Here is a 16,677-nt window from a genome sequence, read left to right on the forward strand (position 1 = left end):
GATTTTGTCTCCAAGGGGCGTTAGGTTCACTATTAATGGAACAAGAATGTTCATAGGCTATAGGACTGTGGAAGTCGGGATGCTCAGGACTCCAACAAAAACTACATGGATTTGAATTTACATTCATGACGGGGATAGGCTTTTGTTGTACAGAAATGGCCTCTACCTTTTTTTTGAGGGATTTAATTAGAGTTTTAAGCTCAGGATCTGATTTAACCTCAAACATACTGGTAGCCTTAACTATTGAAGAAGAACTAGCGGAGCGAGAGTAATCGTCACTACCCCCCCAATTATTATTACGCTTAGTCTGATCTTCCAAAAATTTATATGCCTCTTAGGCTCCTTTACTTAGGAAACTACCCACATTCATTATGTCTAGGACTTCTTTATGGTGGTGTAGAAGTCCTTTGAAAAAGGGACGAACTAACGTGTCTTTTGTTAGGTGATGGTGTGGACACTCTATAAGGAGATCGGTGAAACGATTCCAAGCCTCTGAAAATGATTCATTAGGATTACTCAAAGAAGAAGTGAATCTTGGAAAGTATTTCATCCGTCTTTAGGGGTGGGTAAAAATGTTCCATAAGCGGTGAACAAGTTTGGCCCACGAGTCCACGAATTAGGCTTTGGGCGCTTAACCAAGATGCCTTTATCGCCTAAGGTGAAAGGGAATACCCTCAATTTAATTTGTTCCGCACCAACCGTAGGATGGTGGAATATTGTAAGGACTTGTTCAATCCTACGCGACGTAGCCGATAAGGTTTTTCATGGTCTAAACCATGAAAACGGGTAACAAATTAAATATATTTGGGGGATGCGGAAATCCCCACCTCGGTCTGCTAGAACAATGCAAGATTTAGGGCTATCCATTTCAAGGCTTTATAAAAGTCGAGAGAGGAGGAGTCTCTTTCTTCACCATAATATCGGTGGTGTGTGTGAAATAGTAGCTAGAGGTGTAGTGGGTGGGAAACTAGATAGACTTGTTTGTTGACGTAGCCGTGTAATTACGTTAGTTGTTTTTCTTCAACCAGACCTTAATCTCATGCAAGACTAAGTCGAACTTAACTAAACATTCAACACTCCAAACAATTCTGATATACTAGTAGAAACCTCTAACTAGAGATGCGAGGTGTGGAAGAAAGGAATACCTGATTACGTCCTTGCTTTGCTTATGAATAGTGTCTTGTTTACGCGTGTTCAGTGTATATAACAAGTTAAAACACTGAAAAACTTGAAAAATTGAAATTCGAAACAAACCTGTGGAAATCCGGCAAATTTCAGCTTAGGGCACGGGTGCGCTCGCTTTGGGCGCGGTCGCTCCGTGTTCCAGTAACTTAGCGCGGGTCACGCTCGGTATGGGCGCGGGTCACGCTCCGTGTTCCAGTAATTTAGTGCGGGTCATGCTCGGTATGGGCGCGGTCACGCCCCGTGTTCCAGTAACTTAGCGCGGGTCGCGCTCTATACGGGCGCGGTCGCGCTCCGTGTTCGATAACTTAGCTGGTCGCTCAGATGCGGGAAGCGTCGCTTCCGTGTAATTTTTCGCGGAACTTTTCAATGCTGAAACGAACAACCACAGTATGAATCAAACAAGGGTGGGTGGGTGAAATGGGACTTAAAAATGACTAATTACACTATGAAAACAATGCTAAAGTGAAATTAAGATGGCAGCGGCGCCATTTGATAAAACATAAAAATGAAATAGTTTACCTACGAAAAATGAACGATGAAAATGAATAGTCTACCTACGAAATGAACGATGAACTCAACACGTAAGTAAACTACAACTAACTTACGTGTCTATATTTATCAAAGTTTCTACTCTCAATTCTATCGAGATAGAGTGGAGTAACAAATTCGTTCCACTCCTAGTGCTCTAGCATAGAATGTTTTCTAATCTAATTAGTCGGTCTTAAGTCTAATGAGAGCTTTACGAAGGGTGTTATACTACGATACCTATATGAAATTGATTATGTTGAATTTAAACTACGAATGCTATGGAAATCTGATTGTTTTTTAATTTAAATAAAGGATTATAGGGGAATTGAATCCACCTCGAATCCAACTTAATAACCTAGCATAGATTCTTGTATCTCGATTCTTACGTTCTTACGGTAAGAATTTCGAGTTCTAATCCCTAGTGTTCATGGCATTTCTACCAAATACTAACTAGCATGTGAGGTCGTCCACCCATTCTCATGGCGAATCACGACCTTCTAGAGTGGAATAGATTCTACAATGCTTCTACACTATACCACTAAGTTTTCATCAAGGCTTCATCAACCCCTCTAATAGAGGTTTTAGCCTTGAGTCATCAAACCATCATTTCCCATTGAATTATAACTACACATCATATTAAAATTCTAACTTAACTAAATTGACTAACAATGTTTCAATCTAATTAAACTACGAAATGATAATCAACAAGAATTAAAACTAGATCTATAAATTGAGATGACAAAATCGAAATGAACAAAATAACTATTTTATTTATCTAATCAATCAAGAACAATGATTCAAAGACTTAATCTAAAACAAGAATTGAAAATGAAACTAAAACTTAATTAAAATACTGGAAACTAGATCTAGAATTATCTATATTGTTTTAGGTCTAACTAGCTACCATTAACAAAGAGTGAAGCTTTGGTTTTTATACATTCAGATCCAAAAATCGTGCATGGGCTTGGAGCCATGTTTTGCGTCAGAGAATCAGGCCCAAAACCCAATTCTTTCAGTCCAAAAAGGCCTCTTCAGCTACAGTTGGCTTCAACAGACATTTCGTCCACTTCTGCTCCTCTAATTGGGTCAAGGCTTGGACCATTGGAAAGCTCTTTCCGAGCCGGTCGTTTTGACATAAGGTAGGCCCCATTCCGAGGTCTGAGTCCAAAGATACGGCCTTCGGAAGTTCTCTCTCGATTTGTGTGTTGTTTCGCCCGTCGACTTTTCAGCTTTTGACCGGCTTTAGAAAGGCTTTATCTTCTTGATTCTTGGCCTTTAATCACGGAACTCCTTAGTAACCAACCTTTGCTCTTTTTATCTCGCTAAAGTGGCATTTTTGCACATAATGGACTTTGAAGCTGAAATGCATAAAACACATAATCAGTATTAACTCTTAATTATTACTCACATAATTGGTCTAATAGTATGACTGTTACAGGGTTAAAACTACAGTTTTGGGCTCTTATCATTGGTCTCTTTATTCAGTTTCAAGTATATGGTGTCTTTAGATTGAGTGTTAACTGAGTACAATATGTTTTTTTTTTTTTTTTTTTAAAGAAGGATTTTTTATTGAAAGAAGAGGAGGGGGAGAAGAAAATGTCATTTAAAAGTAGAGGGGGAGTTGTAGAACTTCCTTATAGAAGTGTTGTGTCAAAGAAATGGAGTTTCTTGGTTTGTATTGGTTGTTTTTGTGTTGGCATGCTCTTCACTAGCAGGTATGAAGATTCATTGTTTTTTTTTTACCACTTGGGTGCTCTAAATTTTTTAAATTTTTGATTGAATTGATGTTGTTTGGGTTGCTTTTGTAATTCTGTTGTTGAATTTAAGCTGGTTTTTTATTAACTTTGATATGTTTCCTGTTTTAATGGGTTTTTTGAGTATGCAGTTTGATTGTTTGGGTGAATTTTTACATTTTTGCAAAGTAGGCTTCATTGATTTTGGTGAATTGAGAAGTTTTTGAGGAAGAAGTATGCTTATTTCATTGCAATTCTACCTAGTTCCAGTTTAGTATTTCACAATTCTAAATAATCATGTTGTGTTAATTTGTCGATACAATTTTGTGGGAAAATTTAACATCAATACAACAAGTGTATGTGTTGATCTGCATTCTCAGTTTTGACTGAAACCGTCTCAATTTTTGCCTATATTTACTCTGATCAGTTTACGATATTCTATTTCTAAAATGCAAATGATCTGGATCTTAGAAATGTTTTGTTTGATTGATTGTGGACTTGGATTTTAGGTTCCTAATAAGCTCGAGGTTTTTCCTGGTTCTGAGTTTCGTGTGGCATTTGAAGAAGCAATAGGGCAGGGATCGGGTTAGGTTTGGGTCGGATATGGCTATATCCGAATCGAATAGTTTCATAATATCCAAACCCGAACCCGAACCCGATTATATCCGAAATTTAATATCTGAACCCGACCGAATCCGACTAACCTAATCGGATAACACTAAAAATTCAAAAAAAGCCCAAAAAATATATCCGAACCCAAACCTGAATCCGGACCGACCCCGACCCCAACCCGAATAAGTAAACAGATATAAAAATCAACCCGAACCCAAACTATTCGGGTTCAGGTCGGGTCGGATTCGGGGCAAACCTGACCCGATTCCCTGCCCTAAGAAGCAATGAAGTATGGTGGCAAAGTAATACTGGGTGGCCGTCCAGTTCAAGTAAGATACACTTTACCCTTTTGATGTATCGACTTTCAATTATATAAGGAAACTGTCAAAAGTTCAATCCTTCTCACTAATGGCTAGACCACACTTTGGAGGACATGGGGTAAAATGACGCTGTGGCACATGGTGAAATTTATATATGGCATGCTTTTCCAAGCAATGTTTTTACGAAGCCCCGAGGATCTTAATAAAATGGTAAGCATTCTCATCTTCACGTCATTGTGGTAATGTGGTTCAATTATATGCGTGCGTGCTGCTTAGCGGAAGTTTTTTATTACTTGCTACTTGTCTGAGAAAGAAACTGTGATTTACGTTCCTAATTTCAATTTTTGGCATGATTTTTAGCTGTCTTATTATCTATTTTTCAGCTTAAAGAAATGGACGATGTTGACATGTTAACTCTCGTGATTCAAGAGATGAGTAAGGCATTCCCTACTCTGATGGAAACCTTTGTACACAAGCGAGATCTGTGAGTGTTGCTTTAGTCCTTAGTATCCTATTAAGTTTCTTGTAGGATTTTTTCAAATTGTCCAGACTTCTTAAAAAAGATTTTCATAGTGTACATTATCCCTGAATCATTATCTTTTACTAAATTAGAGAATGGCTGCCATCCCCTTACAGTTTGGTTGTACTTACTATTTAGAGGACATGGCTAACTAGTTTATGGATCTAGTCCTTGTGGCCTTTGTTTGGGTGACTTGGTGTCCTTACGTGTGAGGAGTGGTGAGAAGTATATTTGATTGACAATCGAAAACGGCTGTATGCAGTCCAAAGTCCATTTTGTATTCAGTCCAAAATGCTAGTAAACTTGATTCTCTTGTGGTTGATGACTTGATTCTATTCCTTCTCTTCAAATCCGTCTCTAGAGGATGACTGAAACCTTCAGATCTCCAAAACGATCTGTTTTGACCTTATTTACACAGATCTGGCTTTCATTTTGTGTCTTAAACCGATCTAACTCACCATGGCTGCTGCTAATGCTCCCATCACAATTTGTAGTTGCCTAGTATTGGAATCAATCCGCAATTCATTACGTTTACACATGTAACGATGGAATCGGATAAGTATATATGTGTACGAGAAACATCACCGCAGAATAGTGTTGTTATTATTGATATGAGTATGCCTAATCAGTCGTTGAGAAGGCCTATTACTGCTGATTCCGCTTTGATGAATCCTAATTCTAGAATTCTTGTTTTGAAAGGTGAGTAGTTCGAAATTGAACTATTACTTTTTTAATTACTTATGATCTCGTTGTCTTGGTAACTAGATCACATCATTTATGTTATTCATGGATACATTTTACATATAATCTAATCATTTATATGTTGTACTATTGATAAGAGTTGGGTGTTTTTTTTCCCGCTCTCGTGGATCAATGATAAATTTAGAAATTTTAAATTAGCATAATTGTTCTTTATAAGCTGGATAGTGTTGTAGTAAACAAACATTGAAAGGTGCATCTTCTTCGACACAACAATTAATATTTTTTCAAAGGAAGTTGTAGCTGAGTTTAATTTCTCTGCAGGTGAAGGTTAGAGTGCATAGTCTCTTAGACAAGAAGTAAACTTGATTCTCTTGTGATGCAGTTGATGACTTGAAGCTTGATTCTCTTGTGGTTGGAAGCCAAGGTTTAGGAGTGCTGAAAAGGTTCTACTCTTAACAGTCTAAATGCTAGTAAACTTCATTTTTTTTGTGAAATCATGCATGTGGCAGAGCCTATTATGTTACGACTGCACGGTTAGTGAAAATTGTGTATATTGACTAGTCAATAGCTTGTTTTAGTGGTTCCTTAGCTTGTATTTATTAAGATCTAGTTGAAATGATTTTTTTTTTTCTTTTTATGAAGGAAAAATGCACATCACCGAAGATCTGTAGCTGCCAGCTTGGTCGAGGGTGTGTATAGGAAAAATGCTCTTACTTCTTAGGATGTGATCTTGAGCTGTTGTATAGGGATTATATTGAAATAGTATGTTGGTAGATTCTGCTATATCCATACATCTATATCTTTTAATTTACATGTTATTCATTTAGAAATATATATACCCCTCTTGTGCCAGATTGTTTGATGATTTGCAAACATGCATGTAGTTCAAGTTTTTAGCCTTCTCCTTAAGGGTGGTGTCCAATAGATTGGAATATTGGATGTGCTATGCATTTCCTTTTCTTCAGTTTGGAATAACCATAAAAGAAACTAAAATAGAATGTGAAAATGTATGTACTACCACCAGATTAGTGCTTTTGTGATTTAGATTTAGATTCAGAGTTTGTTTTTGTCGAACTAAATTTCTTGAGTTCATCTGGTAGCAATCCAAATTTATAGTTCAAATAGATATAGCTATTACTCATTTGAAAAATATGCCCTTCTTGAATTTACAACTTTTCTTTGCATTAACCCGATAATAACATATTTTCAAGGTGGTATTGTATTGGGTCCTTCTATGTTTGGAAATTTTACATGGTTTAAAACACGTACAGTTGGTTCCCTTTGAAGAGTGTAATGGTGCTCGAGAAAATGGCAAATCTTGGACTACGATACTTTATGTTCTTAGTCGAGGTGGAGCTGGAACTTGCAGTAATCAAGCGCACAGGTAAAAAGGTCGTTGTTATTGCTCATTGTGGTATGCTTGTCCCATTCTTGATAGGAACGGTTGCTGCCTCATTCTTGGCGGATGTGCAAAATAAAAACCATACCAGCTACCTTATCATCCTAGGTGTTGCAGTCTCAGTCACACAACATTCCCAGTACTTGCTCGAATACTTGCTAAGCTTAAATTACTAAACACAATACTTGGAAGGGTAGCCATGGCTTCTGCCCTTGTTAATGATATGTGTGCTTGGATAATCCTTTCTATAACTATTGCTTTAGATGAGAAGGATACACCAACTATGGCTACTTTTGGTGTGCTTGGATTAGGTGTATCTTTTGTTTTACTATGCATATTCGTCATTAGACCTGCAATTAATTGGGTCATTAAAAGGACACCAGAGGGAGAGAATTTCAATTAGGTCTATGTAAGCCTTATACTCACTGGAGTTATGATATGTGGCTTCACTACTGATGTTATTGGCACACATTCTATCTTTGAGGACTTTGTATCTGGATTGCTTCTCCCAGTTTTCTTTGTTATAAGTGGGTTAAGGACAGATATATGAACGATACATCAGAAAGGTAATCATGTAGGAATAATGGCTTGTGCTGCAAAGGTGAGTGTCACTCTACTCGCACTCACTCCTCTCTAAAAAAAATTCACTAACAATATTAATTGGATATACCAGAGAGGGTTGCTCTCTTATTTTGGACAACACACAGTAGATTGAAATGTTTAAAATGAACGGTAATTAAACTCAGTACCAGCTAAAAACACAGACCCTCACAAACAAACATGAGAACATGTAGGTGGATGTTTGAATATAAATTGCTTTAACAATAATTATTGTACGGCTTCTAGAAATAGTGTTTGCAAACCATTATTCAATAATTGTAATGGAATGCACGTCATTATGATAATAATACTAAATAATTTATTGAATGGGAAGAAATCTTATAAATCAGTCTTGAAACTAAAAAGTAGCAAACATCAAAGTACATACACCTCCTTACAAAGCTATGTACATTCTCAGCAGGTAATCTAATTGAATCTCCCGTTTAGCTGGTTGCAGTGCATTGTCAATGGTATGAGGTGCTTATCACATTATGCACATAAGTTTGCAGTTAGGACCCATTCTGGCACATAAGTCAACACTAGGATTCACCTCCTTCCAAATTGATCCCCCGAGATGTGTGTTTGCTTAGTTGATGCTGCTCTTACATTCCAATAAACTTTATTCACAGTGGCAGAATCTGATTGAATCTCGATGTTTTCCCATCCCAACCAAATGGTTTCGGACAATCCTTAACAATAGATACAAATTCTACAACAAAATTTGTCTCTAACACAAAGCCACTGTTATAAACAACTTCACCAAATGAAAAACATCTCTATTAACCCAAAATTTTCAAGATTAGTATTCAGGTGCTGGATCTAAAAACCATCTCACAATGAAATAAGTCAGACAAAATAACTTGCACTGCATGGGCTGTCTGGATGTGGAATGTGTAACAAACTGGAAAGATTTAAAACTCACAGAATTAATACTGCAAAAATAGAAAACTATGAAAAATAACACTTGCCCAAACTCGATCGATGTAGAAATGGTGTCGAACACTGTCTCCAATCAACAATGTACGGCTGTATTTTCTAAAGCTGAAATTACCACATAATAAAATAACAAATTGGAAAGTTATAAAAACTTGCTGGTTCAATACAGGAAAATTGTAAAAAAGTGCAAACTCACCCAATCTTGACCGATGTGGAAATGCTTCTGAGCACTATCTCCAATCAACAATCTACAATTGTTTTTCCCAAACTGAAATTACCTTAGTTGTTTGATAGATATCCATTACCTGGTTTAAAATAAAGATCCTGACCAAAAAGTGACATAAAAAGAAAAACACAGACAAAAGAAATAATAATAATAACATATGTACTTGGGGCATGGGAAGATAAAGAATGCATTCCCCATGAAAAGTCGTGGGTTGCAAAACTTTTAATCTCATTTCCTCACATTCTCTCAAAAACATCTATATTCTCTCAAAAAACTCTCAAAAACCTACATGGGCAATTTATATTGGAGTGGGAAAAGAAGCAACATGTTTTGCAAAAAATGAGGAAAAGAAAAAAGAACCTAAAGCTAATGCAGTCACCATTTATCAAATATTTGATACCAATAACACTAACTACGATTGATTGATAGACCAATGCTTCCACTGAATTTGTTGCGAATGAGTTATGAAACTAAAGCATATGTAAATGAGAGTGATGAACCAGACCAAAAACTGCGTTTAAACCAAGTTTCATGATCAACTGAATAGACACCACGAAAATAAGATGTTTGTAAGGATTTCAAAATTTCAAAATACAGCAAAAGTTAAACGAATTGATCCCAAAAAACATTTGAAATTGCAAACCTCAATTTGATTGCATTTATTTCTTACCTTTAATGTGTTGTTTTTAACAATTGGAGGAGAAACCTTGACACCAGAAATTGGGAGAGAGAACTTTGGGAGTTGGGGTTTTATAGAGAGAGTTGAGAGATACGTTACTCAGTTATGCTCTCCTTTAACTCTATTGAGTAATTGCATGTAATGGTAGTTGAGCAACTTAAGGAAACAATCACTGCTGCTCTAATGGCGGTGCTAATGGGTGTATTCAATAATCCAATTCATTAAAGAAAAAGAAAACTACTTTTGAAGAACGTACTGATGGAGAGAAAGAAGTTGTAACGGACATAGCCCATATTAAAACAACTGTTACAATCCTCCCAATCATTGATTTGGCCTTCATCAAAGCCCAACTAACGCACACATGTCCACATGTCTACCACTATTTTGTTTTGGAAACTTTTGGTTAATGGAGTTAATTGGTGAATTAAGTTATAGACTTATAGTTAAAGGAATTAAGTATAATAAATATATGTTTTAATTAAAATTGGAGTAACTGATGGGAAACCAAATGATGAAAATTAAATGAGGTATTCAAGCCAACATCTAAAATGATCCTAGCCACACATCTGCCAACATCTAACTCAGATCCCCACGCGATCCCGACCATTGTAGAAGCAAAACACCCAAAAATTCGTCAGTACATTAGGTTCCAAATAAAACGTTTATCAACATAAGGTATCTTCAAAATTCTTCCAAAACATCACTATGCAAGCCAAAAAGCAATGGACTGAGGTGACAAATCGCCATAGAGATTCAGTCATGGATTTACAATCCAAAGGATCGGACTTCATTGATGTAGCACAGCTTTCCTTGATTTTGATTTGATATATTTTTTTCTTTTTTACACCACTTCAATATTGAATTACCCTTTAGCAAGAGAAAAAATAAACAATAAAAATGCACACAACGCAAAACAGATGGACACACTCAATGCAGGATGCCTAGATAGATCAATTATGTGGAATTCGTAGATCATCTAAGCATTCTATTCAAGATTTACGTAACCACCTATTTGGGATTTCACCTAACACCAAAAGGCTTTGACAGAGAGAACGAAGTTGCTATTTAGTTGAAACAACAAAAATTATATGAAGGACCAATTATGGATACGAATTAAAACATAGCGTTCCTGAAATTCATTAGACACGAATTTTTCTTAAAATTTCTATGTACATACGTAGGTACTGAAACCAAAATTGAAACAAAACTAAAAAAGCAATTAAGAGTACGGTAAGTACTTATTGGTTAGCAATAGCTTGAACTTGATTTTCAGGAAGGCATAAATCATCCCCAAGAACTTCGATTCATAATTTCAATAGTCACTTAAAAAGAAACTAATGAAATTTGTGCCACAAAATCAACATGTAAAACGGCTTATGATTTCCCAAGGACCAAGACGAACTCCAGCATGTGCTCAAACAGTTATGCATACAACCGGCTACAACCTTTGCCACTTTATTGGTAATTTTAAGAAAATAACAAATTGAAATGGATACACTGAAGCGGTAAAAAAAATTCCAAACCAACAAATTAATCAATTAAAAAGATTTTATGGACATCACAACAACACCCTTCTTGATTCACCAATCTAATGTATTCAGAAGTACAAACGAAACACTCACCCATTATCAGTTTAACACCATTGATAAATTCTTCATCGTCGTTTACAGAATATTTACGCCATTATCCTTAGCTGAACCCTGTCACTTATAACCCCAGAGAGAAGTGTTTTTTTTTTCTCATGGGATGTGTTTAATATCCCATAAAATTACTAATATGATAATTCATGTCACATGGACATCTACGCTCATGAAAGCACAATCACGCCCAAAGCACAACACCTAGACTTCAATGATATGTATATTAAAAAATCATAGAGATGATTGAATTTCTTTGTAAACAGTGTACCATATCATTGGTTATTGCTAGGTAATCATCAAATTGTCGTAGCTTTGTTTTTAGATTGGCAAGAAGGTTTAGAGAGCAGTAGACAGTTCAAAACCCCTAGATTCTAGTGACAAAAGCGAAGAACAAAGAGAAAAAAAAAATCACTCTTGATGTTGTGAGGTTCATTATGCACGACTAATCTACCAAGATCCTCTCTCTACCTATATTCCCTTTCTCACAAAAACCAATGCATTGATGTTAAGTAGACATCAGGTAAAAACATATTCTAAATCCAATAACTCTCGACATTACATAACAAACATTTCCATATAACATGCTACTTAAGATAACAAATGCAAATTACAATGAATCAAAATACGAATATATATATAGGTAAACAAAGGAAAGGAAAAAAAAATGCCAACCAATGAAAAAAGGAAAATATGGTTCTCAAAAGCACTTACCTGAATGGAGATGATGAGAGATACCACATGTTGATGGTATTGACTTTATCCTTTTATACAACAATGAAGAAAGTTCAATACATCCTATGGACGGTGAAGCCAAATTTATAAAGAAACAATAATAATTACAAAAAAAAAATAAGGAATTGCAAATCGATTTCTACAAACATAAAAAAGATCAATGATTTGCGAACCATGAATGAAAGAATGAGATACCGCATGTGACAAATAGAAGAAACACAAAACATTAATAGAAATGGAAGGAAACCAAAATTTGGAGAAGAAGAGGATCCACAATTGGTGGCTGATGTTTGACTGAGTTATAGGCATTTCTGATCTCTGATGGAGGCAAAAATTAATACTTATATATGGAGAGTTATATAAATTTTCGGTCTTAAATGATCTTTCAGGAGTTACAAATATAAAAGCTATTTTAATTAAACCAATGGTGTAGAAGATTAATGGGAAAGAAGACGAAGTTGAAAGGGTTTAGAACGATTAGGGTTTAATAGCATATATTTCTTTTGGTAAACGTTTTAAATTTAGGTGAGAATACGTGATTTACTCTATTAATAGGAGTGATTCTCAAGGACAAAAATGCCGAAAAAGTAACTCTTAAGGACACATTTTGATTTTTGTAACTCACAAGGATCAGGTAGAAGAAAGGTCAAGTATACCCTTGACGCGAAATAAAAAATGGATTGGGTAGATGAAATGTCAAGTATACCCCTATTGCAAAATAATTAGCGTCCTGGCCCAGACGAAATGACCCGGTGTATTTAGTATGAACATTGAATGTTCATAGTCCTTGGGTATAAACATTGATTAGGTATGAACATTCAATGTTCATAGTCCTTGGGTATGAACATTGATTGGGTATGAACATTCAATGTTTATTCGATGTTCATAGTCCTTGGATATGAACATTCAATGTTCATAGTGAATATTTAATGTTCATAGTCCTTGGGTATGAACATTGATTGAGTATGAACATTCGATGTTTATTCGATGTTCATAGTCCTTGGATATGAACATTCAATGTTCATAGTGAATATTCAATGTTCATAGTCCTTGGGTATGAACATTGATTGGGTATGAACATTCAATGTTCATAGTCCTTTGGGTATGAACATTCGATGTTCATAGTCCTTGGTCCTTTGGGTATGAACATTCAATGTTCATAGTCTTTGGGTATGAACATTGAATGCGTATGAACATTAAATGTTCATAGTCCTTTTGGTATGAATAGTCTTTTGGGTCAATGTTCATACATCAATATATTGTACAAGGTACATTCACCTATTTGGATATGAACAATCATTGTTCATACACCAGCGGAAGGTATGAACACTCATTGTTCATAGTAAAATGACAAAAAGGGTAAAATCGAAAAATATTTATTTTAAATCCGGGCCATTTGTCCTTGAGGGTTATTTTCACAGAAGGGTATAACTGGCATTTTAAAAAATATAGAAAGGCGGGGCCAACTTATTTTGTCCTTGAGGATTACTAATTTTGAAATAGTGGGTTCGTGAGTTACTTTTCCCCAAAATTTGTCCTTATGAGTTACTCACAAAAAACCGTGTCCTCTAAACTTCATTTTCCCCAAAATTGGGCCTTGGGACCAATTTCTTGTTGTTTAATTTCCAATGTTTACGTTTTAGCCCATTAATTTTTTACTAATTGAAAATTTGATTAGACCAATGCATGCATGCAGCAGATTGAATACAAAATGGATAGACAAAAAGTGGTGAGGATCGCTTAGGGATATGCGTTAGAAAGGGGACACGTGTGCGGCAGAGATTATTTTGAAGCCCTTTTGATGCCCCACTCAAAATTTTAATTTTGAATCCTTTTAGCTATGTCCATAAATGAATCCATTTAATTTTGACAACCCATGATCCTCCACTAAACATTTAATTATTAAAAACCACATTTAATCAAGCTTCAAAAACAAAACCATTTAGCTTCTACTAAACATAAAATGATATGCACTTAGTTTGATGGACTTTAGGCCCAGGCTTCATAAATCATTAGGAGGCAGTGTACAATTGAGATTGAGACGAACACCTTTGAAAGGTCTTCTCAATAATAATAATAATACACATTTAAAGAACTAGCTATGCAGCCTGGCCTATGGCCAGGCCTGTTAATTTAAGGTATGTTACTTTAGGTCTTTATGTTGGGTTTGTTATTTGTGGGCCTTTTTTTGGCAATAGTTTGTATGGATAGGCATGTTAATTTAAACCTTGTTAATTTGTTTTTTCGCAATCTCTAGTTCAAGCTTCTGTTTAGCATCCAGTTGCTTATCTAGTTCCAAAGTATTTTCTTCAGAACAGCAAATAAGGATTTGTTTGGATAGTAGAGTAACAAACATGAATTTAACCTTCTGAACTTGCGCTGAAGGGATAATGGATAGCAAAGATGAAGAATGCTACATTATGAACATGTGAGACCTCTCTAGAGATTCTCCAAAATTACGGTGGAGTGTGGGCTCTCTACATTGTGTACTAAATGCAGGCCTATGAGACCACCAGCGAACAAAGAATACTCAACTTCATTCATAGTAAACTTCATATTTTTGTTTGGTCTTAATTGCACAAAGCTCATACAAAAAAGAAAACAGAAAACCATACCCTACACATATGTGATTATATATGCTTTGTCTTAATTGCACAAAGCTCATACAAAAATGTCTAGTGACTCTTTTGAACAAAAGAAGAAACAAACTTGTGACAAATCAAAACCATGGAAATTATTTTGAACATACGCTAAATGGACGGAACATGAAATTTGGTGGCTTAAAAAAATATTCATTCATGAATAAATAAATAAATCAGTGACTACATGCATTTGGCTGAGTTACACATAAATAACAAATTATAATTGATCACATTTCATAACAACATGAGAGTGAAAAAAGTATGTACAAAATCCAACATTGTAACACACTCAAATCATCTCCTTCATGTTTGCATACCGCAGTAACCGTCAATGAAGATGTTATTCTGGTAATGCTTGTAACCACAGGAGCAAATTTAACCAAAAGCAAACTAAAAGGGTATGAAGCCACTGGTCTTCATTGCTTATAGCACAGTCAGACCGTTGAAGACATTCCCATTCTAGTAGAAAGTACCAATCAAAATGTCGTAGCTATGTACTCGGCAGATCTTCATTACTTCCATAAGCGACATAGCGTGTCCTTTACTTCCCATTCAGACAAAGCACAAATAACAACAGTGTAATAGTACAACTGAAATATTTGTTCTCAATCTCAACTCCCTTGATTCTATCAATGCTCTTCCATAAAGCCCCTGAAGATATGTATGTATGATCTATATGACACAACTGGCCGGGCTCATCTACATCTCCCCACTTCTCTAGGATTTCAATAGTTTTTCTTATGTGCTACTCAGTCCTCACCTGGCCTTCCCAATAACTTATCTACAATAGATGTTCATCAATATTATGTAAGCATAAATGTTAGGATGAGGGGCATCAAAACTTTATCAGATATAAAACAAACTCTTAACAAAAACACTTGATCAATCACTTCTAGGGAAATTTCATAACTTTCAATCCAAATTATATATAAACGTTTTGTAGAAGTTGCTCACTCCGAATTGACTATATTCAAGGTATTCAAGGGATACATCATTGGCGTGTAAGTGGGGTTTATATACATTGGATTTAGAATCAAAGAGTGCAACTCACATAAAATCCTAACTCAAGGCTTCTAAAGATGACAGAATAATAAAATTATTCCTAGCTCCTAATTAAATTGCAATTGTACCTTGACAGTTCGTTCCTTGGCCCTATATAAAATTTGTATGGTAGACCTAGTTCGTCCACAACATCCTTATTCGTCAAAAGCTTCTTCAAAAGCACATCCCAAAATTTCAATGACTCCTAAAAATAAATGCATGTACTAGTGTTTACATTGCTTCAAGTAACAGGTGCAATTTGCAGGATTCTTAATGAGCTGATGAGTGCTACCTTTGCTTCTGGAATGGTCATGTCAGAAAAAATAAAATAATTAAACCGTTATAATAATAATAATAATAATAATAAGTAAAATTGGAAACAATAAAAGGAGAATACACAAATACAGTCTAATTAGTTTAAAATGTTGCAATATCTATTCCCAAAATTTTTCTATAAAAAACAGACACGCTAATCCATTTTCTTGGGACTACAAAAAATTTAGGAGGAATTAAAAAGAAAATAATTAAAGTATAAAAAAAAATCAAATTTGACTTGAGCTTTAAGTTATTGGTATGTCGTCTAGGCATCCCTGGTCCAGCCAACCAATTGATGCTTTGTTTCAAGTTCGTTTCAAACAAATTACTTGGACTTCAGTGCAAATGCATGAACGACTTAAATACTTTTCCAAACTTATTAACGAAGCATTTCTCTATCACACATAATCCATAGGTTCTTCATAAAAATATTTCATTAGGCTTGCAAAATCTTTGCCAAATCTTTAGGCCAGGGAACATCTATTACTACATTGTATTTTACTGTATTGGTGAAGTACATATGAAAATATGCCCTCGGCATTTATCACATATAAACAACCGCCTAAGTATACACATGTGATACTTAGCAATTGATACTTCATAGAACAGCACCCTAGCAGGAAATAATGTAAGTAAAAAATTAAATAAAAAAGAAATCGTAAAAACTTGCACCGAAAAGCTAAGGGATATGTGAATGATAAGATTGAAAAGAGTTCTACTTGGAGAAAGAAAAGATCAGCAAGGACAGGATATGGAAAGAAAGAGAGGATTAGGTAAATACCAAAATAAGGCAACATCCAAATGAAGGGGATGGTACTTGGATAGGTAACTGGTGACTTATGATTGTACACGTATGTTGTTACGGAG

General features: G+C 35.4%; 2 long non-coding RNA genes across 2 annotated transcripts; one reads left to right on the plus strand and one right to left on the minus strand.

The window, feature by feature from the left end:
- The first annotated feature begins 4,393 nt into the window (after positions 1-4,393).
- On the plus strand, positions 4,394-6,399 carry LOC147481334 (uncharacterized). The gene is made up of 4 exons (XR_015206009.1): positions 4,394-4,588; positions 4,762-4,862; positions 5,983-6,043; positions 6,243-6,399. It is a non-coding gene; the product is annotated as an uncharacterized LOC147481334 (long non-coding RNA).
- Positions 6,400-14,653: 8,254 nt separating this feature from the next.
- On the minus strand, positions 14,654-15,853 carry LOC147481335 (uncharacterized). Its single transcript, XR_015205755.1, has 2 exons — positions 15,585-15,853; positions 14,654-15,235 (listed from the first exon to the last, which is right to left on the minus strand). It is a non-coding gene; the product is annotated as an uncharacterized LOC147481335 (long non-coding RNA).
- Between the last annotated feature and the right edge of the window lie 824 nt (positions 15,854-16,677).

The sequence above is a fragment of the Coptis chinensis genome, chromosome 8 (assembly GCF_015680905.1).
Source record: "Coptis chinensis isolate HL-2020 chromosome 8, ASM1568090v1, whole genome shotgun sequence".
Classification (NCBI taxonomy): Eukaryota; Viridiplantae; Streptophyta; class Magnoliopsida; order Ranunculales; family Ranunculaceae; genus Coptis; species Coptis chinensis.